This window comes from Peromyscus eremicus, chromosome 15 (assembly GCF_949786415.1).
Source record: "Peromyscus eremicus chromosome 15, PerEre_H2_v1, whole genome shotgun sequence".
Lineage (NCBI taxonomy): Eukaryota > Metazoa > Chordata > Mammalia > Rodentia > Cricetidae > Peromyscus > Peromyscus eremicus.
In genome coordinates, this window is record NC_081431.1 from 80,159,528 (window position 1) to 80,181,862 (window position 22,335).

Genomic DNA, 22,335 nt, shown 5'->3' on the forward strand with positions numbered 1-22,335 from the left:
TTCATTCTGTGGCACATGTGTGTCCATGCTCATGCACAAAATAATATTTTTGCTTAATATCTTTCCAAAAAGGAATAATTTATTTGTATATTAAATTAAGTAGATTTTAGATAGTCTTAGAAGGTAGATTTTATTTTTTATGACATTAAGTTATGCTTCATAAAACGTATAAACTTTATATTTGAAACACACTACTAAAAGTGGATGTCATAGAGGACTGGGAACTTAGTCCAAATAGTGTCTGCCATGCAAGCATGAGGACCGATGTGCAGATCCCCAGCACCCGTCTGAAAACTGAAGATGATGGCGTGCATCTGTAACACCAGTGATGGAAAGAAGAGACAGAAGGAGCCTGGATTTTAGCATCAATCAGTCTAGTCCAATTAATGAACTTCACATTCAGTGAAGGGCATTGTGTCAAGAAATAAGTTAGAGAGTGACTGATGAAGACACACAATGTTAACCCCTGGCCTTCACATTCACACATATATGACACATACAAACACACACACATGCTCACACACTTTATATATATCAAGACAAAATATAAACATATATCAGGTAAGAAATAATTTCAGTTGTACTGAAGACATAGAAATAACTCTAACAAATGAGATGAATAAATTTTTGTTTTATTAAATTTTTTTCTTTCAGAAGTTCATCATTTTGATCATTCATGCCATTATCCTTAAGGAGTTTACCCTTCTACAATGAGAAATTCTCAACATTGGAAGACAAAGGAAAAACTTCATTTAACTACAAGCTTTTGTAGCCTCTAGCTATTGCTTAAAGAGGCCCAGTCTCATTCAAAAATATTTCAGAGTTTCTACAGGGGTAGGCCTTGTCATAATCATGTGAACATCCTAGGGTGGTCTTTTTATCCCCATCCCCATCTCAAAGGAGATTTTTTTTCCTGAAACTAAGCAAGTTTTACCAAAGCTGTAACTTGAAGGTTTTTATTAAGACAGTTTTACCTTTTGCAAATAGAACTTGCTGTCTAAGTGGATAGCGTTGGTGGTCATTTCTCAAGGAAAAGAGCGTGTGTTCCCTTTTCCAAGATAGAGTGAGAGACAAGCATGTTTTCTTAGCAAGCAGGAGTCAGTAGTTCAGTTTTAGCTCTGTTGTCTCAGATCAGGGACAAGTTCTTGTTCTGTTTTCTTATTCCTTTACACCCCGATATTTCCCTCGAAAGCTTGTTAGTCACAACCCATGCTAAAGCCTGCTGCTTCCTTTTTTTCTTCCTCTCTTACCCCTTCTCTCCCCCTGGGCCCCTTCCCTTCCTCTTCTCATTAATGTTTCTGGTGGTAGTACAGACGCTTCATCACACATATGCAAATGATCATAGAACACACGATAAGATTCCCAAAACAGTAGTCACTATAAAATACAAATGAAATTAAAATAAGCCACCAAACAAAACACATTAAAATATCTAAGATGACCAGCATAAAAATGAACTCAAAAATGTCTTTGGAGGTTGTCTTGTAATGTCAATATGTAAGTAAGAATTTGTTTGTTTGTTTTTGTATCATTTCCTTCCTTACAGGTCTCTGTGTTTGTATCATGGGTTTGGTTTAGAATTTTACGGGATTCCCTAGTGTGCGAATCTGTGTGTCTTATGTCTCTCCATCTGTATGCATTGCTTGTGCTTTTTCTGTGGCTTCTCCCCAAACCTTTGCTTGTTTGTATTGCATTCTGATTTATTTGGTTTTAGTTTATCTTATCTTATTTGATTTTATTATTAGTCCTTAGATGTCTGTTTGTTTTCTAATGAGAAAGGTCATGGCTTCAGGTGGAAAGAGAGGTAGGGAAGAACTGGGAGGAGAAGAGGGAAGGGAAACTGTAATCAAAGCACATTGTATGGAAAAAATTCATCTTCTATAAAAGAAAAAAATGAAATGATAATAATAATAATAATAATATAAAGAAAAAATGGCCCTGCCTAAGGGATTCTAGCCAGCTCGAGCATGGCAAACGTGGCTCTGACAGGGCTTGCCCTTCTTATCTTTTCCCTCTGCCTTGTTAAAAACTGTTACATTACACTGTAGTACTTTGAATGTAATAGCTCCCTATCATCTCAGAGGCAGTGGGTTTGGTGTTGTTGAAGTAAGGGTGTCACTGTGGGGGTGGGCTTGGAGGTTTCCTATGCTCAGAATACAGCCCAGTGAGTGAGTCGACTTCCTGTGGCCTGCAAGATGTAGCACTCTCAGCTCTAGCACCATGTCTGTCTGCACACCGCCATGGTGCCCATCATGATGATAATGGGTGTAAGCAAGCCACCCAAATTAAGTGTTTGCTTTGGTCATAATATCTCTTTATAGCAATAAAAACCTTGACTAAGACACATTCCTAAAGTTAGCCCTCCTCCTGAGGTAGGCTACCAAGGTCCATCCACCAAAACATTGAAGACTAGAAGGCCAAAGCCCCCTTTGACTCACCCAATTTACACACATAATTAAAATTAAACACCCCATCCTAACACAGGTTTTCCCCCTTTATCTTTATAAACTCCATGTTCCTATCGGCCATGTCTGTGTTCCCTCTATCCAGAGGCAGTCCTTTGTCCCCGGGGTCAAATAGCCCTCCCCCCTCTCCCTCACCCTCCATCTCCTGTCTTTGCTTCTTATCCCCTACTCTCTGTCCCTCTGGTGCAAATGAATCTCTTTTGTGCTGAGAACTTGGTCTTAGCAGTCCTGAGCCCATACCGATCCTTTCCTACGAAGCTCTGACTTGGATCCTGGCCTATAGGACTGCCCCTTAGTCCAGTTCTCTGCACCAGCCTTCTCCCTCCACCAGTGACTAACTGGTGAGGTTTCCCCTAAAATTCCCTTCATTTCTTCACTCCGATAAGCACATTCCGGTCCAGGGTTCAGTTCAGTGTGGTTGACGGCCTTTCACTTCACTGTTGGTGGTTGTACTGCTGGGTCTACAGCCTTCCTCTCTCCGAAAATCCTGTTGATGATCCCGGATTGGATTATTCCTCAGTCCCACTGAAGTTATCTCTCTCAGTGATAGAGTCTGGGTGATGATCCTCCTGTCCTAGAGATCTCTCCAGATACAGAGGGATGCCTGGTCTCTTGACTTCGGCCCACTGGCCTCCATTGGTGATAGAAAGATTTATCTACCCAAAACATTCATATTAGTGGTACACTCTAGCACCCAACAATAATTTTGGGCAAATTCAGGCAAATGTGGTTCTCTTTTCTCATCTGTCTGCTCTAAGCCCTCTCTGTGTGACTATTACACTCTGAACTTTTCCAAACTCTGTTTTAAGCCTTTGTGCCATTTCATGTCCTATTTAAGCCTCTGAGTGCTACAGGAGTACTGACTGCCGGGCACTATGTGCCCACCAGCTACTGCACTGCCAGTGCAGCCCTGCCCGCCCCCCTCCCTTCAGCCTCAGTGTGGAAACTGCAGGCCATGGCCCCCAGCCTGAAGCTGCTACAGCCGCAGCTCTAGTCCCCACAGTCCGCAGCTGCCAGTGTTCCCCCACTTGCTTCCAGCCAGCCAGTAACACCTTAACCTCAAACCTTTTCTCCCACGCTTGTAGGAGCTAGAGCTTCCATAGGCCCACGTCCAGGCCACAGTTATTGAGTGTTTTCCCTTAGGCCCTTCTGGGCCTCTATGATGTCAGTCCTGTCCCTCAGCTTCCTCCTGGAAATGCTGCAGCTTCCTTAGGCTGGTGTCTGGGCTACACGTGACCCTCCCGGACTTCTGACTTCATGGCTCTGGGAGATTGCTCCACCTGTGAAGCCCCAACAGTCCCACTATCTCCTCCTCACTGCCATCACTCCAAAAATTCTCCTCACTTTAGCCCTAAGCTGCCCACCTTCCTGTTCTAAAACCGAATTCCCATCCCTCATCAGCCCTCTGGCCGCACTTGTTCCCATGTCAGATCCTTCTCTAATGTTACATTCTTACCCACTCCCCACTTCCTGAAGCCCGATTCTCTCTGTACTGTTAATTAGCACTCCAGCTACAATAAAGTTTATGATCTTCTTATCTCAGACCTCCCTCCACTGAGGCCCTTGTAACCATCCCAGTTTATTAACTCTTTCCTGTCTTGTCACTGCCTTCAGTTTAAACGCAGCTACACAAAAGGTTACGGTATCCTGTATTTCTTGTAATTCCAAAAGGTGACTGATACATTTATGGTCTACAGAAATAAGATTTATTTAGCCTCCTGTATGTGTTTTCAAGGTTAAGCCTAGTATCAGGTATACTTAATTGATACGTGGTGCTCAAACTCCTCACAGATCTGCTGAATATGGTGTTTAAAATGTTCCATAAAAAACCTCCCACAAAAAAACAGAGCCATCCTCCTGACAAGAAACTTCAAGGTCTCCAAAGAAAACAAATGGGACACTGCATAACAACTCCACCTGGACTGTGGCAACCCTAACTACTGGGCAAACTGCCCCATGTCTCATCTGCTGCCAGAACCTGCACAAAGTACACACTTGAATTGACTGCTATACCCTGCCTTGTCAAAGTAAGGCTAATTTTCTGAAGTTCTTCCTTTGCACGAAAAAAATTCCTTAGACCTGATCTAACAACCCAAGGCCTGCTGCTCTCTGTGACAAAAACTAAACGCTGCTCTTTTCTGACAACTGAAGACATAGTGTTTCCGCAATAAACCACATAAGCCTCAAACAGCTGTCTAAGTAAGGCTATGTCATTTTAATTCATACAAAAACATTTAAATTGTACTTCCTACTCAAATTTATCCTTCTCAGGTCTCTGATGACATTCACGACTAACCATAGCTTTAACCATAGCAAACACCCAGCTGCCTGGTCAGTCCATTTCATATGTACAGTTTGCCTTGCTGATAGGCTTCACACTAACAAAAATTTGGATTTTCTAAAGATTAGGAGAAACAGACAAATAAGTTATGTAGGCCAAGGAAAATGAACGATATAAGTTATATTGGTTTAAGAAAGTATATGAAGGTCTGAAGATGTAGCTTAAAGTTTTCCTGTGTCTTGCCCAGTCTGCAGCCACTCAGAACCGAGTAAACACAAAGAGGCTTATACTATTTAAAACTGTTCAGCCATTAGTTCAGGCTCACTACTGACTAGCTCTTACACTTAAAATGAGCCCATTTCTGCTAGTATATATATTGCTACATGTTTTGTGGCTTTACCTGTATGCCATTACATGCTGCTTTCTGGATGGCAGGCTGGCATCTCCTCACTTAGCCTTCCTCTTTCCGGAATTCTCCTTGTCTGCTTATCCTGCCTATACTTCCTGCCTGGCTACTGGCCAATCAGCATTTTATTTATCAACCAATTGGAGCAACACACATTCACAGCATAGAGTGACATCACCCATCTCGAAGACATGAAAGCTCAAGTAAATCATGAAGGTTTAAGTAAGTCTTTCATGGGTCCAAGAAAGTAATTTCAGGTATATAAAAAGTTGTGTCAGATTTCTTGCTTTCTCTCTATGCTACTGTTTGGATCTGTGGTAATATGAATAAGTATAGTCCCTGTAGACTCATGTTTGTGACTGCTTGGCCCACAGGAAGCAGCACTACCAGGAAGTATTGCCATGTTGTAGTAGGTGTGGCCTGGTTAGAGTAGGTGTGTTCTTTAGCTGTGGCCTTGTTGGAGGAAGTGTGTCACTGTGGGCATAGGCTTTGAGGCCTCATATGCTCAAACAATGCCTACTGTGGCTCAGTCTCCTGCTGCTGCCTGTTGACCCAGATGTAGAACTCTCAGCTCCTTCTCCAGCACTATGTCTACCTGCATGCTGCCATGCTTCTCAGTATGACTATAATGGACCAAACCTTTGAAACAGTGCAAAGATTAATTTTTATTTTTATTTATTTTTATTATTTATTTATTTATTTATATGTGTGAATGATTTGCCTGCATGATGCATGTGCACCAAGCACATGCTTTGTGCCCACAGAGGTCAGAGTGCATTGGATACACTGGAACTGGAGTCATAGATACTGGTGTACCACAGTGTGAGTGCTAGGAATTGAACCCTAGTTCACCGCAGGAGCAACATGTGCTCTCAACCATTAAGCCATCTCTCCAGTGGGAAGTTTTTTAGAAATTATATACCAACCATAAAACTATATGCCCAGCAACATTGGTTTTAGGCTTACGCCAAATACAAAAAGATCCTGAAATGCTTCTGCCTGAATGTTCAGAGCAGTTCATTTGCTTTAGCTTCACATTGGAAGCTTCCCAATATCCTTAAAAATGTGAGTGGAACCACATACTGTTATACCACTAGGGTAGGACAATCCCAAGTAATCCAGAGGAAATAATGAACAAGATGTACAAAGGCATGAGAGAAATTCAGAGACACTGTACTTAGATAAAGAAGCTACTACATTCTGAGTGATTGAATATGTACATTTTTCTGGAAGTTATACAATGCAACAATTTAAACTGACTTTGTATAGTGGTGTCCTGGTCATATCAATGAAATACATGGGCTAACTACCTTTAGGGAAGAAGTGGGGTTGGAGAGGTGCTCAGTGGCTAAGTGCTCTTGTTGCTTTTTCCGAGGACTAGCGTTTGGTTGCCAATGCCCACATTTGAAAGCTAACAGCAGCCTCTAAACCCAGCTCTATGGGGTCTGGTGCATTCCTTCAGCCTCTGCAAGCCTCCAACACATACATATCACAGATATGCACACACACACACACACACACACACACACACACACACACAGAGAGAGAGAGAGAGAGAGAGAGAGAGAGAGAGAGAGAGAGAGAGAGAGAGAGTTTCAAAAAAGAATTTTTTAAATAGAAGGAAAAAGGTGATTTGAACTCTTAGTTTTGGACGTTCTATTCCATAATTCACAGTTTTTACCCTATTCCAAGATGGTGCAACACGGTAAGATTGTGAAGCAAAGTGGTTTTAATTCTCAATTTGACATAATCTAAAATATGGTAAGAGAGTCTCAATAAAAAATTGTTCAGATCAGATTGGCCTATGGGTGAGTATGTGGAGGATGGTCTTGACCATGTTAATTGAGGTTGGAATACCCGTCCCACTGTGTGTGGTACCATTTCCTACATCCTGAACTATGTAAGAGTAGAGAAAGTAAGCTGTGCATTAGCATGCAAGCATTGATTTCTTCCTCTTCGCTTCCTGACTATGCATGCAATATGATCAACTGTCTCAAGCTTGTGATGGACTGTAACCTGAAACCATGAAATAGAAAAAACAAATTTTTCTCAAGCTTGCTTTTGCCAGAATACTTTATCACAGCAACAGAAATGAGCCTAAAACACTCATCATATTTTTTCTTTGTTTCTTCCCCTTTAAATGTCTTTTATATTTTTCATATTTTTGTAATGAAATTATTAAGAAGTTTTTGAAAATTTTTAATACCTAATGTTTTCTGTGATAATTATATGTTTTATTTTAACTGTTTTATAATTAGAAAGGGCATATATGATATAGTTAAATTTTTATATGGTAACCCCTGATATAGACAAAAGCTGTTGATACTTTCATTTACTATTTTTCTCCCATTGTTCATGTTTTCAGCAAACAAAGACATTTTTCTATTTTATGCCTCTGTGATCATACACTGTTGTCCCTGTGTGAATGGTAGTCCATTTGAGGGCTAGAGGAGAGGAAGAAAACAGAAAACTGCTGTTTTTTTCTGTCCACCACTCGTGGGCAAGCCAGGAGAACAGCCTTAGCTTTGGGCAGGGAAATGAGAGGCTTCTGCCCTGGGGAGGGTGTCGATTAGGAGGGAACACCAGGCCACGAAGTAGGGAACTTGATCTGAATGTCCAGGATGGCTGAAAACAATACTCTGGACCTTGAGAACAAGACTTAGATTAAAAAGTCTCTCTGGGGGCCAGCCAACTTGGAAGGTGGACCATTCCAGTGCACATATAGTCTGGAGCCCCTGTTTAACTTGGGCTGAGGAAACAGCGGTGACATTCTGGAATTCCTGAAAATGGCAAAGGACAAAGTCAGGGAGTGCTTGGGTGCTAGAGGAAGACTGGCCCAGGTTGGAGAAAGTTTCTACAGTTATAGCCACCCAGAGACTAACAGCAAACACTCCAACAAGTAAACAAAAGCAACAAAATGAAAAACCCACACTGCACCTTGGACTAGCAGTTGGTGCCTGGTAGTCTACCCCAGTGCCAATAGAGTATAGAACCATACTCCAACAGAGGCCAATGGAGGGATCAAGGCATCCCTCTTCCTTCTCCATCTCAGAGACCAATCTCAGTAGAGTCCCAGTTTGCCTAGACACCAGATAGAAAAGAGTACTGATGGGTCACAGGTTTGGGGGGCACTCTACTTCCAGAAAGAAGCTCAATCAGTAGTCTTGGGTCTGGGGATGCTATCTTGGTGGGACCTCCAAAATGTAGGGTCCTAGATCACTCCAAATGACCAGAAGACACACGACATGCAATTGCAGAAGACAACTTTATTCTCGAGACAGAAAAAACAGCATGCTGTGGTTCACCCATAAATTGGTCCAGACCCCAGGGAAGTGTGAGGCAGTCACTTTTCAGCTTGCTCAGGGGAATTCCAGCTGTGGTTAGGCATTCCTTGAAGTGATTGGGTGTAGACCATGACTGGTACAGGAGTAATTTAGTGATTGACTCATGACATCTAGTCAGCAACTGTGGTTGATAGGTCAGGGGTCTATTTGCTGTGTGAGGGGTCTATTTGACTGAAGATCACAAGGACAGTTCCTTCTTGTGGTTAGGTAGGATCCTGATAGGCCTCTGGACTAGGTGTACTTCCTGAGAGTCTGGTTGAGGCCAGACATGAGGCAACATCGGATGGTAAGGTAATATGTGGCAGAGGTCTCAGCAAACTGGCCCCTTCAAAACAGTTGGTCCTGGTCTCTCCAGTGAGTGCCATCAAATTTCAAGATTGTAGTTTATTTTGATATGCATCATTTATAATAATATTGTAACAAACCATATTTGAAGTTTTGGCAACTCAAAAATATAATCCAGAATTAGGAAGAAAGTATCCAGTTGCTGAGTTTATTTAGGGAATAGTGGCATGACATGAAGCTTGATGTAACTTTCCTCACACATTATCTGTTATCCATCCACCTTTGATTTTTTTTTAGGGATGACCAAATGTAATGGGGTTGAATCAAGAGACATTCTGAGCAGATAAGGTCTGAAAATTCCATCTTTAGAATATAACTGCTGAGGGCAAAATGTTCCTTATGCTCATTAGAAATCATACAGGAAGAGGATGATATGAATGAAAATACATCTTCAAAATTAGCAATTTTTTGTACCTCCAACATAATCACCAAATCCAACAAATCTGGAGAATTATGCTCATTAGAAATCATACAGGAAGAGGATGATATGAATGAAAATACATCTTCAAAATTAGCAATTTTTTGTAACTCCAACATAATCACCAAATCCAACAAATCTGGAAAGTTTAAATTTTGCTAAGGCTGTTGTTTACTCTTTATCTTCATAAAAACCTGGCTGTGAGTCCTCTCACTGCTCCCACTGTATAGATTAGCAGGCAACTTCAGCCATGGCTGTCTAGTTGAAAGAAATACAAGCCATAACTATTCTACTATATCCAAATGTTTCTCTAATAAGTTCTTTCATGCCCCTCTGGTCAGGGTAATTTTCAAAAGCAGCTAACATATTTTTTTCTTCATCAGATAACTTAAATAGCACTTTGATCACATGGCTTTACCAAAGAATGAACTGCTCTACATAGAAGAATTTTCCAGATGACTGAAACAAAAAGTACCATCAATTTGTTTTAAGAGTTTTGGATAGAACTCTTTCCACTGCACATTTCATGCCTTCCTGACTCTTGAATGAGTACATGGGACCCCAGATAATCTCACCTTGATAAGGCATTTCACTTTTGCTCTGGACTTTCACACAGGATTAGCTTTGAGTAGCTAAGCTATATAGGCTTGCACATCCCAATACCCAGGGCCTCCATAACATGTTTTTCAAAATTCTATATCGAATAGAAATGAAGAACGAAGCATTTTTCTTTCCTTTCCTTTTTGAGTGACAGCCAATACTTTTTAAATTCACTTAGATATAAGCTTTCCCTGTGTTACTCAAATATCCACCACATGGTGTTTTAGAATGTGGAACAAAACAGTAGGGCTGTGCTAGTGCTGTGTCTTAAGTAAGTAAGAGTAAATACTGATGGTGTGGGCTCCTGCTGGCAAGTGAACTGATTATGCCTTGCTTAACTTCTCAAATTCCACTTGCATTTTTCTATTGTTACCTGTAGGATATTAAGATGTGATTGAGACTTAAGCGACCACTAAATACTTTGGCTTATCATAGAACAGAAAATATCACTGCTAGGGATCTACAACATTTCCATAAGACTTGTGTTGAAACTTTTCTCTGCACTTATGGGAACGCTTGGTTTCTCTTTTGAGGGGAAAAAAAGGAAAATCCAATTTATTGATTGCTTGGCATGTGCTTTCATGCTCAAAAGTATGTTGTGCACTAATGAACATTTACACCTGTCATGAGAATCAATGACAAGTATCCAAAGACTCAGAGTCTGGATGGGATCAAAGCTATATCTGATTTCAAAACCTGTCACCAAGTAAATCTTCTGTGTTCCCTTCATCAAAGTGATGAATTAGGAGCTAGGGTGATAGTTCAGTCAGTAAAGTGCTTGCCTAACAACCATGAGGACCCAGGTTCAATTCCCCAGTACTCATGTGCAGTGTTAGACATGGTAGTGCATATTCGCAGTCCCTACACTGAGAAGATGGAGTCAGTTGGATCTCTGGGTCTCACTGGCTAACCTAGCCAGATTCCCAAGTCCCAGGCCCCATAAAGAGACCTTGTCTCAAAATAAGTAAATGAATGAAGTACACTATGAGGACTGACTCTCATGGATAATTCACCTGAGGACGATTTCTGGCCTTTACATGTCCATATTGATATATGTATCTGTAGACGCATGTGCAACACACATATAAAAACGGAAGATGACATAGAAATATCAACTAGAAATAGAAGACATTGAAGAATCTGGATTCAAAGTTGTTCTAATTTTATGGATCTTTAATGCAGTAGTAATTACTAATCATTGAATATATTTGTTACCTTCGCTTGTTTTCAAAAGACAATCAAAAAACTGTTCTAGGGGGAGGGATTTTGTTATCTTCAATTTTTCTATTGTTTAAAACTCTACCAAATCATTTTATTATGCTGTTATTTAACATGTAAATTGTATTGCTAAACATATAACAAATTGTGGACTTTGATTAAAAATATTCAATGGACTAAGATATGTTTTCTGTAATTCTGAAGAAAGAAAACAATGCAATCTTGTGAAGAGGCAAGATTACAGTGGGCTGCCTTATCAAAGTCAAATTGTCATTGGCGTAGAATTTGATGAAGGTGGTGTGACAAGATGTGGCAAAAATCAGTTTAATATCATAATTAATCCAGCTGCCACCATCTGATGTGTTTGTGTTTTTCTCCTAATCTTTCTCTTTGTGGGCAGCATTGTATGTAGAAGGAATAGAAAAGTTTTCAATTTCCCTGCTTGTTTTCAAGCAAGTTAGTGAATCCATAGAAAGCTATGCAGTATCTCTCTGGCTAAAACTATGTTGACAGTGTTCAGTGATAGTGTGTGCTATAGGGACTGGATTTAAGGAGGAACAGAACTTGGGACACATTTGTATGCTCCTCCCCAACACACCCTAAACAGGATCAGCAGGGCATCCATCTTAATGCACAGATAATGCAACCCTTGGAATTGGCCTCAGACAGAACACAAGCAGGCTCATTTAAACAAGGCTAGCCAAATCCTGCAAAGATGGCTGATTTTCTGATAAACAAGCTTCATAAAAATGGAGTACCTTGCCAAGCAACCTGGAACGATAAGAAAGGTATCAGTTAAGCGACTGAGAACTTCTAATCACATACAAGTTTCCCAGGTTTCAGTTCTGACTGTGAGAATTCTCAGAAATGACTTTTTGGAAAGCAAACATTTGGCAGGCATTTAAGTAGAAGTAGCAGCCAAGACATTGGACATGCGTATTTGAACATGTGAAAAACAGATTTTCCAATTCTGGAGGGAAGAGATTTAACTACCTGTCCAGTAAGAGACCAGATGGTGTTTGTTGTACCTGGCAGACCAGGAACAACTGGCTTTTTAAAACTAAAGAAAAGAATGAGAAAACTAGCAATGGCTTCACACTATGACTATGTATATAATAAACACTGGGCATGGGGGATGGGGAGAGGGCTCAGTAGGTAAAATCTCTTCCCTTGAAAACATGATGACCTGAGATCAAACTCCAGAGTCCATATGCTGCAGTGTACACTTGGGATCCCAGCAATGGGAAGGCAGAAACCACTGTGTCTCTGGGACTCACTGGCTACTCAGCTTAGTCTACCTCGTGAGCTTCCAGCCTGTGAGAGACCCTGTCTTCATATACAATCTTCTGTCTAAACCTAAGTGTAACCCTACCCATAACTATAACCCTCACTCACTAACCCCTACACACATACAACACAAATACATACACACACATACAAACTAAAGAAACAAGAACAAGACATTGCATGACACAGCATAGGAAAACAGAACAAAACAAAACTTCTGAGATAAGAAAGGTCTGCAAAAGTCAGCTTTGACTCAGAGACATCAATGGAGTCTGATTCACCTCATGGAAATTTCTAGTCTTTTATTGTATGTTGTGTGTCTGGAGGGAGTTAATATTTAAATTTAGAGTCATTTTTAGAGCTACTGACAGTACAGGTAAAAATTTATAGTTTCACAGATGTAGAGTTGTGGGGTTTAATTAGGAGAATTGTTCCTTTTATGTAGGAACTTTAGCATGGAGGCAGGCTGGGCTGATTGGAATTAATATGCTTTAAATAATTTTTACCAAGTTTCCTTCTGTGAATAGCTGAATGGAACTTTTGTGGTGTAAGCTCTAAAAATATTTCCCCTTGTACCTGAGGTTGGTATCGCTTTCTCTGAACTTTAGCAAACATAGTTTGTAAAGAAGCATTTATTGTAGGGGAAAAGATGTCAATATGACCCTGTGTGTCAGTTTTGAGACTGTTGGGAAATGAGCGATGAGTAATTTGGAGAGTAAAAGGAAAAAGTCTTATGAGCACCATTATAAATACCAGGAAATAATTGTAAAAACAAACAAACAAAAAAGGAACCATGGGCTGCTTGTATAAGCTGAGGAATTCTGTCACTGATTCTTTAATTGATGAAATTAGAAGCAGAAAAGATTGCTAAGAGGCCACAGAGGTCAGAAGTTAGTAAACCATGGGAGAATGCTTATGGTGTACTAGAAATCTACACCAATAATGACAACTGTGGAATGAACAATGGTTTTGTGTGTTCCCTGACATCCCATCCCACAAGCATTAATTTCAACTCATATTTTATTATTTATCTTTTAACTTTATGTTTGTGCATGAGTCTCTCTCTCTCTCTCTCTCTCTCTCTCTCTCTCTCTGTGTGTGTGTGTGTGTGTGTGTGCTCATATGTGCATGTGTATGTGGAGGTCAGAGATCAATCTCAGGTGTTAATCTTCAAGTGCAACTCATGTTGGTTTTGAGAAAGGCTTTAGATTACTACCTTTGTGTTGTCAGTTATCAGTGTGACATTTCTGTTTTCTGTGATTTAGTCTTGGCAGGTCATGTCGTCTTAAGGGTTGCTCCACTTTTCAGTTCATTCAAAGAGATGGCAGGTGCTCCTCCTACTCACTGAGAATGTCTTAATTCTAAAAGTCAGCTTTAATGTTTTGCATTCAGTTTTTATTTTAATGACTTCAGTCAATATAATAATTATCAATTTTGTAATTGTTTTCAAAGAAATCACCCTTGGTTTTATTGGTATCCTCTTAGTTTTTCTATGTACAGTTTTATTATTTGTTCTTTATCATTTTTTCCAGCTGCTGTATTTGAATTTAGCTTATTCTTTCACTAGTTACTTATAATGCATGCTTTATAGAAAGCTATAAACTGTTCCTACGATAATTCTGAATAGCCCAGCATAGCAGGAAAGCCCTAAACAGGCAGTAGTGTTAATCATATTATTGTTATTTATAGTTAACTCTATGTACATCTGATTATACCCACTAATTTGAAAAAAATGTTCAAGTGGTATAATTTCTACTACATCAGAGGGAAGACATTTTGTTCTACCAAGTGGGGTCTAGGGACCACATTTAGACTCTGTGGAAGAGTAACAAGTGCTCTTAAGCACTGAGCTATCTCTACAGCTCTTTTATTGTTTTTAGGTATGATTTGCCCAGTGCAAATGTTCTATAGCCACCCTTTCTTTAAGAAATCTTTGTCCATTCCACCACAAGCATGTTCCTCCTTTTACTATTTAAAGATGTATAATAGCCCTGTTTTCTTGTCCATCTCTTCTGTAATGACTTCTGTATTTGGCTCAATTTGAATGTCTAGGTTGCCTTTGATTTGCTCTCTGATCAACTTTTATCTTTATCAGCCAATTTCCTTTTTTAATGATCTGTTTTTATGAGTATTTATTGGGCTCCTCTCTGGGAAGGAAGGCTCAGCACAGTTCCACACTGTCCTCAGCTGTGTGGACTTAGTCCTCAGCTGTTAATCATGGCATGCATTAGAAGTGCCAAGGGTGGCTACTCATTCTTGTTAGAACCCAGGCTGGCCTATACAATCTCTTTCTTTCAGAACTACTGGTTTAAATATTAAGGCAACTCCATGTAGTTAAAAGGGAGGTTTATTTTGTGGGGTAACTTCCAAGTGAAAGGATAAGTTACAGGGTCTGGGAAAGGTGTAGTGCAGTCCAGCAGTGTTCTTTGGAGAACTCTGCTTGGTCTACCTCCAGCGTCCAGGATCCAGGAACCAATATAGCTGGCCCATCCAGATCTCGAGTCTTCAGGGGTCCTCTCTTGACTCCACCTTGTAGGCGTGACAGTTACTGAAGCCTCAAAGAGGGTGGTACTTCCAGGTCAAACCTGGAATGGCTACCTACTACACAGAACATCTATGAAGGGCTGACAGGCCATACTCAGCTGCAGCATCTTTATGCCCCAACTCTCACTGGAGCCAATTCCTCTCTTACCACTACTGTGAACAGGCTTTTTTAGAAATCAAAGTCTTAAAAGGAGAACAGCTATAGGCAGAGAAATTGACCATGGTTGCTACATCACATACTAAGTGAACCCTTTGCTTTTTTTGATGCCACTTTCCCAGGAATACCCCTGGAGCTTCTCAAACATCTGCCTTCATCAGAAACAAAGGAAATGAGAGTCTCTGAGTCTCATTAGGTGATGTCAGGTGACCTTGAAACCATTTCCTCATAGTATCACAGAAACTTCCTGTTCCCTGATCTCTCACAGTGGACCTTTTGAAGTACAAAATCTATTCTCCTTGGGCTATGGGAAGCTTTCCTTCAGATCTCTCTGCTGGTGCTACTTGTTGGCATAATAAAGCTCTTGCCTAAAAGATGATCTCTCTCTGTCTCTCTATCAAACCCCACTCCTTCCAAAAACCTAATCATCCTATGCTGCCTCAATTCTATATGCTATGGTTGCTGGATTGAAGGTCAGGGGGGTTTATAGGCCAGGCCTTTTACTCCTTGTTTATGTGCAGTAAAATCTCTGTGGGGGGTGGCAACAATGCTGACCTATACTCTCCTAAGAAACACACACAATCTTATTGTACAACATGTGCGTACATGTGTGTACTGTACATAAAGTGAAGACATCTTCAGAAAACCTTGAACATAACTCACTCATATTGTACTACAGTATTGAAGGCAAGAGATATGTAGACCCACATCCTGAAGGAGATGGCAGATCTCTTCCTGGTTCCAACACTACAGATATAAGCATTTTCAGGTATTCGCTGTAGTTCTTGACTCCTAGTTGGCTTTCAGATACACATTTTGTGCTGTGATTTAACAAATCTATACTATTTCACAGAAGTTTAGTGGTTACTAAGTATGGGCCTATAAAAGTAATTTCTGGTAATGAATTCATTGTCAATGGTTTGAAATCACTAGAATTTTATAACAAATTATAATATTTATAATAACAAATACTAACTACAAACACTAGATTGTGTTTTATATAGGAGTGCCTTACTTTAAATTCCTTGCCTGTTGTAACTGTCAGAAATAAAGAAGACATGGGGTTTTGTATTGTATAAACGACCCCTGGCAGCCCCCCACGTCTGCTTTTCATACTGTCATGTCTACACCCTCCTTCCTGATGTATTAGTCCTAAAGGACTCCTGTGAATGTGGAGAGTCAGGGACCAGCTGCAGGGTCAGTTCCTTCAGTTGAACCTTTCCTGCCAACAGTAAGTGATTGTTTGTCATTGTTGCTGAGGAGTTAGTCCTTCTGAGTTGCTGCCCCAGGGAAATTTAGGTTCTCCTCTGAGAAGCTCTGCAAGCCTCCTGAACTCTGACCCAGACAAAGAGTGAGAGATGAATGGAGTCAGGGCTGGTTCATTGAACAGACCCAGCCTGATCCAAATCAGAACAACATGAGAGCATCTGGTGCCTGTGGCTGGCAGTGACTGCATTCCAGTTCTTAGCAGCTGTGATCTACTCTTAAATAGTGGTGATCAAGTCACTGAATAGGTCAAAGGCTGGTGTCTGGTATCTTCCTTAAAGTTCTCTACCTCTCTGATTGAAACAGGGTCTCTGATTGTGTAGATCATGGTTGGCTAGTGAGCCCCTGGGATCTTCCTGTTTCTAACCCCCCTGTGCTAGGGTTACAACGATACCCCACCACGCTCAACATTTTTTACATGTGTCCTGGGGCTTGAACTATATTAACTGGTATGAACCAAGAGAGGCAGGAAATGAATCCAGACTATCAAACCAAAGGCTAAAGCAAGGCAAACATGAGAACGTTTTTACTGTGAAATTTAGTGTTTGCCCCCAACATGCTTTCATGGTTTAGAAATAACACCTGAAAGGGACTGAAAGAAGAAAGTGAAGAAACTACCCAAGCTGCACTGCTAAAATGAACTGGCCGGGGACTGGAGAGATGACTCATTGACTACGGACTAGTACCTCTCTTGTAGAAAAATAAGATTCAGTTCCGAGCATTTAAACTCCAGTTCCAAGGAATCCAAAGTCCTGTCGTGGAATCTGTAGGTACCTGTGTTCTTATGCATATACCCCCACACAGATACATATATACACACATAATTTAAAATAATAAAAATAAATATTTTAATGAGCTATGCTGTGCTTTTTCAGACTACTAAGTCTTGATGTTTGTTCTGCAATCACACTGAACTCTTATTTTTGTACCATTTTTAGCACTATCTTGATGTTCAATAATTACATGCTCTTGACCTGAGTCTTCAGAGAGGTATAAAAAGAAGAAAGGGTAGAATGATAATTTGCCTAACTGATGGCCTGGAAACCTGGCCTAGACCAGACTGCTAGGGCTATGAAGCCAATGGTGTGTTTTATATTTCCATTCATAAGCAATTCCCTGTCACTTGCTCTCATCCTGAATTCATACAAAGCTATTTCTAGCCTTTCGATATATTTTCTCAGCTAATGTGCATTCATCCTTTGCGTTCTTGAGAGGAGGTGGCAAAGCAGTTTCTCTGTAAATAAATTGAAACAGATTTTGAGGCAGTATTATTTTATTTCCCCTTTCACTTCCTCAGTGTGACAGCACCTAAGGCTATCACCCTGCAGGGACTTCTCAGCACCATTTTAAAATGTCTTTTAAACACTTCCTAGCTTTAATTAAAATTAAGATTTGTAATTTAAAACTTCTATTTGTAGGTAGCTCTGTGACACAATGGATGTTACATTGATCTTCTAAAATTTCTATTTAAAATTACAAGTTTCTATAACTTTCAAGTCCTTTTTTGTGTAATTACGAAAATGTGCACTGGAATATTTTCTAATGTTTTCTAATGCTTCATAAAAGCATAAATCTTATGCTTTCCATGTGTACATCTGTGTGCTGTGTCCATGTGTGCAGGCCCACATGTGTGTTCTGGTACTTGTGCACATGTGTGCTCATGGATGTGGAGACCAAACATTGGTGTCTGCTGTCTTCCTTGACCAATAATGTACCTTACATAATGAGGCAGGGTCTCTTACTTGCACCCAGAGCCTGCTTGCTTAGGGAATCCCCATCTCTACCTTCCTGTGATTGCACATTGGCCACCATGTCCACTAGATGTTTACAGGTTCTTGACATTCAAACACAGATCTTCACATTTCAATAGGGAAGGTGTTACCCTCTGAGCCACTTCCCAGCTCTGTATATTAATTTCTTAAAAATTAAATTTAAGACTGCATGGCAAAACAATTGCAAGGGGCTTTTGAATTGTTAAAGACTTCATAATTCTGGATATTATCATTTCTTCCGTTACTGTAGTAATCAATGTAAGTGTGAAGTGTGTGTGTGTGTGTGTGTGTGTGTGTATGTATGTGTGTGTGTGTGTAAACAACTTTACATCTCAATGAAAAGTAGGCCTTGTGAAACAAAAGTAAAAATAGTCTCTGAAGATGATCCTGGATAATTTTAACTGATGGAGATGCACAGCTGTGTCTCAAATACAGACAATATCAAGTCCTCTTCCATGTTTGATGATAGTATGTTAAGAAGAAATAGGGAATCATCAATTGAACTTGCTGCCTCATGTGACCCAGGTGTCTCCTTGATGCCATGAATGCTATTTTGTTATCAACATAATAATATGGCTTCAGATAGCTCCTGGAGATTGGATGATGTGTTGCAGGAGCTCACAAGAAGCGTCAACTAGCAGATGGTCCCAGCTCTGTGAAAAGTTCTGTCAGAGCAGGACAGTAAGCGATCAACAGCAAAAGACCTCCACAAAGCACTGCTTCCAGGGCTCTGGCAGGCCCCAGCCTGACAAACACAGCCCCAGCAGGCCCCAGCCTGACAAACACAGCCCCAGCATGGCAAACAGGGCTCTGCCAGGCCTCCCCCTTCCCCCATTCTCTTTGCTTTGCTGCACTGTTAGATTACATTCCCACAACTAGTCACCAAAATCTGTCCCCTTATTTTGCCACTTCCTCTATCGAAATATGGAAGTCCAGCAATCAAAAGCCCCTTTGGCTACCATAATTATTATACCCAATAAAAGCAAACCAAATCAGGCTGACATGGGGAATGGGGGAAGGGCAGAGTTGTGAGAGTCATGTTTGCCATGCTCAGGCTTGCTAGAGACCCTTCATCCCACCTTTTCATTTTATTATTGTGTTGCTGTGTGTTGAGTAAAAGGGCCTTGTTCTGTTCTTTCTGGCTGCTTCCTGCTGACATTGGGCATCATTGTTAGGGACCCAAGGAAACTGGGAAGTTGGACAATGTCAGAAGGAACAGGCTGTGTTAGTTGATGCCCATGTACTGCAGGACTATCTGAGGCTAGGAGGGTGAAGTCTGTGAGGCTGGACCAGGATGTGGATTCCACAGAAAGAGTTGAGATTGGTGTTAGATTTGCTGGAGCAGTCCTCAGTTGATTAGAAGTTTGTTAGAACAGATAAGCAAGGGACAGAGGGTAAAGTGAAGATGTTTAGGGGGAAATTATCTTGGATATACATTTGAAACTTTTTGTTTTGTTTTGTTTTGTTTTGTTTTGTATTTGAGACAGGGTTTCTCTGTGTAGTCTTGTTGCCTGTCCTGGATCTCACTCTGTAGACCAGGCTGGCCTTGAACTCACAGATATCTGCCTGGCTGTGCCTCACCAGTGCTGGGATTAAAGGTGTGTGCCACCACCACCTGGCTACATTTGAAACCTTTACAATGGCTTTATTTGGGGGGAGGGGTGTATTTACATGTTTGTTTTTATAAAAGATTGTTTCTCTTGATCCCTGCTTCATGGGAATAGGAAAATTCAAGTTACAGTCTGGTCTAACTTTCCTATCAGGGCACTCTGTTTTTGATGTGTGCTCACGTTTTCATATGTATTAACAGTTAATTTACTGAGCCTGGAAAAATGTTTGGTAGAGAGTTTACCTTGCATGTACAAGACTCTGGGTTTTATTCTCAAAACTGCAGAACAAACATTTGATTTCTTTTTATTATTAAGAGATGGCCAATATCTGTGTCCTTTTATTGTACTTAGATGTTAACTTGGGTCTATTTTTAAATTGTAATAACCCAATCCAAGCCTCTATACCAGAGAAGACAGTGCTACATGGCTTCTAGCAACTCAAGGTTGTGGCTGGAACAATTGTAGGCATTTTAAAAATGTTTTCCTGAGCAATGCCTTGTGGCCTCTAGCTCATTGTCTTAGATTCATTTCTGTTGCTTTGATAAAATACTCTGACTTAGGGGTGAAAAAGTTTGTTTTAACTCACTGTCTAGTAAAGAAGTAACAGGAGTGGTAGCCTGAAGTAACTGGTACGTGGACAGTAAAGAGAGAAAGCAGTGAACACATGCATGCTTAGAACTCTTCTTCTTTACTCTGACGTAGTCCAGATCCCAAAGCCTGAGAATGGTGGTGCCTACTTACACTGCATCTTCTATGTCAACTAAGGCAAGAAAGAAAATTTCCTACAGATGTAGCCAAATGACCAGATAATCCCTAATTGAGACTCCTTTCTTATGTGATTCTACATTGTATCTTTGGCAATTAAAACTAACTACCATGCACTCACCAATCTTTAGCCAAAGGAGAAATGAGAAAGGGTATGTTTACACCCTTACCAAATAGGCTGCCTCCATCCAATTTGCCTGGTGCTTCTTATTCCATGAAGCATCTAGTAATCTTGAATTTTCACATAGCTTAAAAATTTGAGCCTTGAGAAAAAGCTCAGAGGTTATCCTTATTTGCTGCTCTTTCAGAGGGCAGTTCACAACTGTCTGTATAGCCAGCTGCAGGGGATCATTGTCCTCCCTATTCTGGCCCTTGAAAACATTCACGGACACAGACAGTTATATGCATGATTTAAGATAGAATAAACCTGTCTGGGGCTCCTGAAAGTGGACTCATGCCTGTTAGGCTTGGCAGCCACTCTTTCTTATACAGAACCACTCTTCTTGTCCTGATTTGTTAAGATATACCTCAGTTTAAAGTCTTCATGAGTTAGATGATGACCTTTCCATTGACTGCACCCCAATTCCTCCCTGGTGTATTCTAAGGCTTCTTTAATTGGTTTTTACCACTGTGCCTCATAGCTTCTACCATGTTAACAAATTCTATCATATAATTGACTTCATACATAATTTCTCATAATTTGGATTCTACAGAGATAGAGATAGTACCTTTTTATCTCTGGCAATCTAGCTTCTCCTATGTAGCCTAGCAGTCAAGTAGTTACTAATGTATGCTGCATTAATGAAGGATCAAATGAGTCGATAAACTAATAAAGGGTTTTATTGGAAACCTTATTGCTAGCAATTTCTATGTACCTTCGGGAAAAAGTAAACTGACAAAATAATGCAATTACGATTTAATAAAATACATTCCTAAGGTGCTGAAATGCAGGTAGTGCACAGAGATCCAAACAGATCAGAGGTAATTCTACTCAATAGCATACAAGTTAATAATGCATTCTTTAATTCTCCTGGCCTTAAAGTAAATATTATAAGAAAGTGAATATTACAGCAGATATTTGTGACTCTCCTGATTATATCATGTATCTTGTTTGTGTTCATTCAAGCATAAAAGAGTATATAATGGTTTAAATTATTCCTCTAACCAAATACATGTAGTGTGAAAGCAGTCTGAGTTCTGGAGGTTGTAGTGTAACTTTAATCTAGAAAAGAGTCTATGCTTTTGTCACCTGATGAAGTTAGAGTCACAGGTGTGATCATCAGAGATTACCTGAGTCAATAAACCAAGGGCAAGAATTTCTACACTGGACATGGGAGCAGAGAAAGCAAGCAGGGAATTTGATGTGAACAGAGAAGAATTTTGCTTATGGTTTGTAAAGGATGGGCATAGATGATAATGTTCTGGAATATTCTTTAATCCCGAGTCTACTGTTGAAGATGGTGATTTTCATTCTTCCTTCAATACAGTATGGCTAACACTTATAGTTTGGTTGCTGATCTCTATATATCCCAGTGAGTGGTCCCATCCTTGTCTTTTACTCTCTTGTATGGATGTGAGAAATTAGAATCCACTACCTCTTTGAATTTATACTTGTATATCAGAATTCTATAGAATGGGCACTATGCATACATTAAACTGTAACTGGTTTAATTTATCCTAACTCTGGATCAAGACTGTTTCTACAAATTATAGTTTGGATGAGCAAAACACTACTTCAGAGGACTGAAGTGCAAGTTAACTTCTTTTAGTGAGTATTTCTTACTGATCAAATATTTCCCTGATGCTCATAGTACTGTGATGGAGCAGTGTCCATAGGGAATCTTTCTCTCTATCACT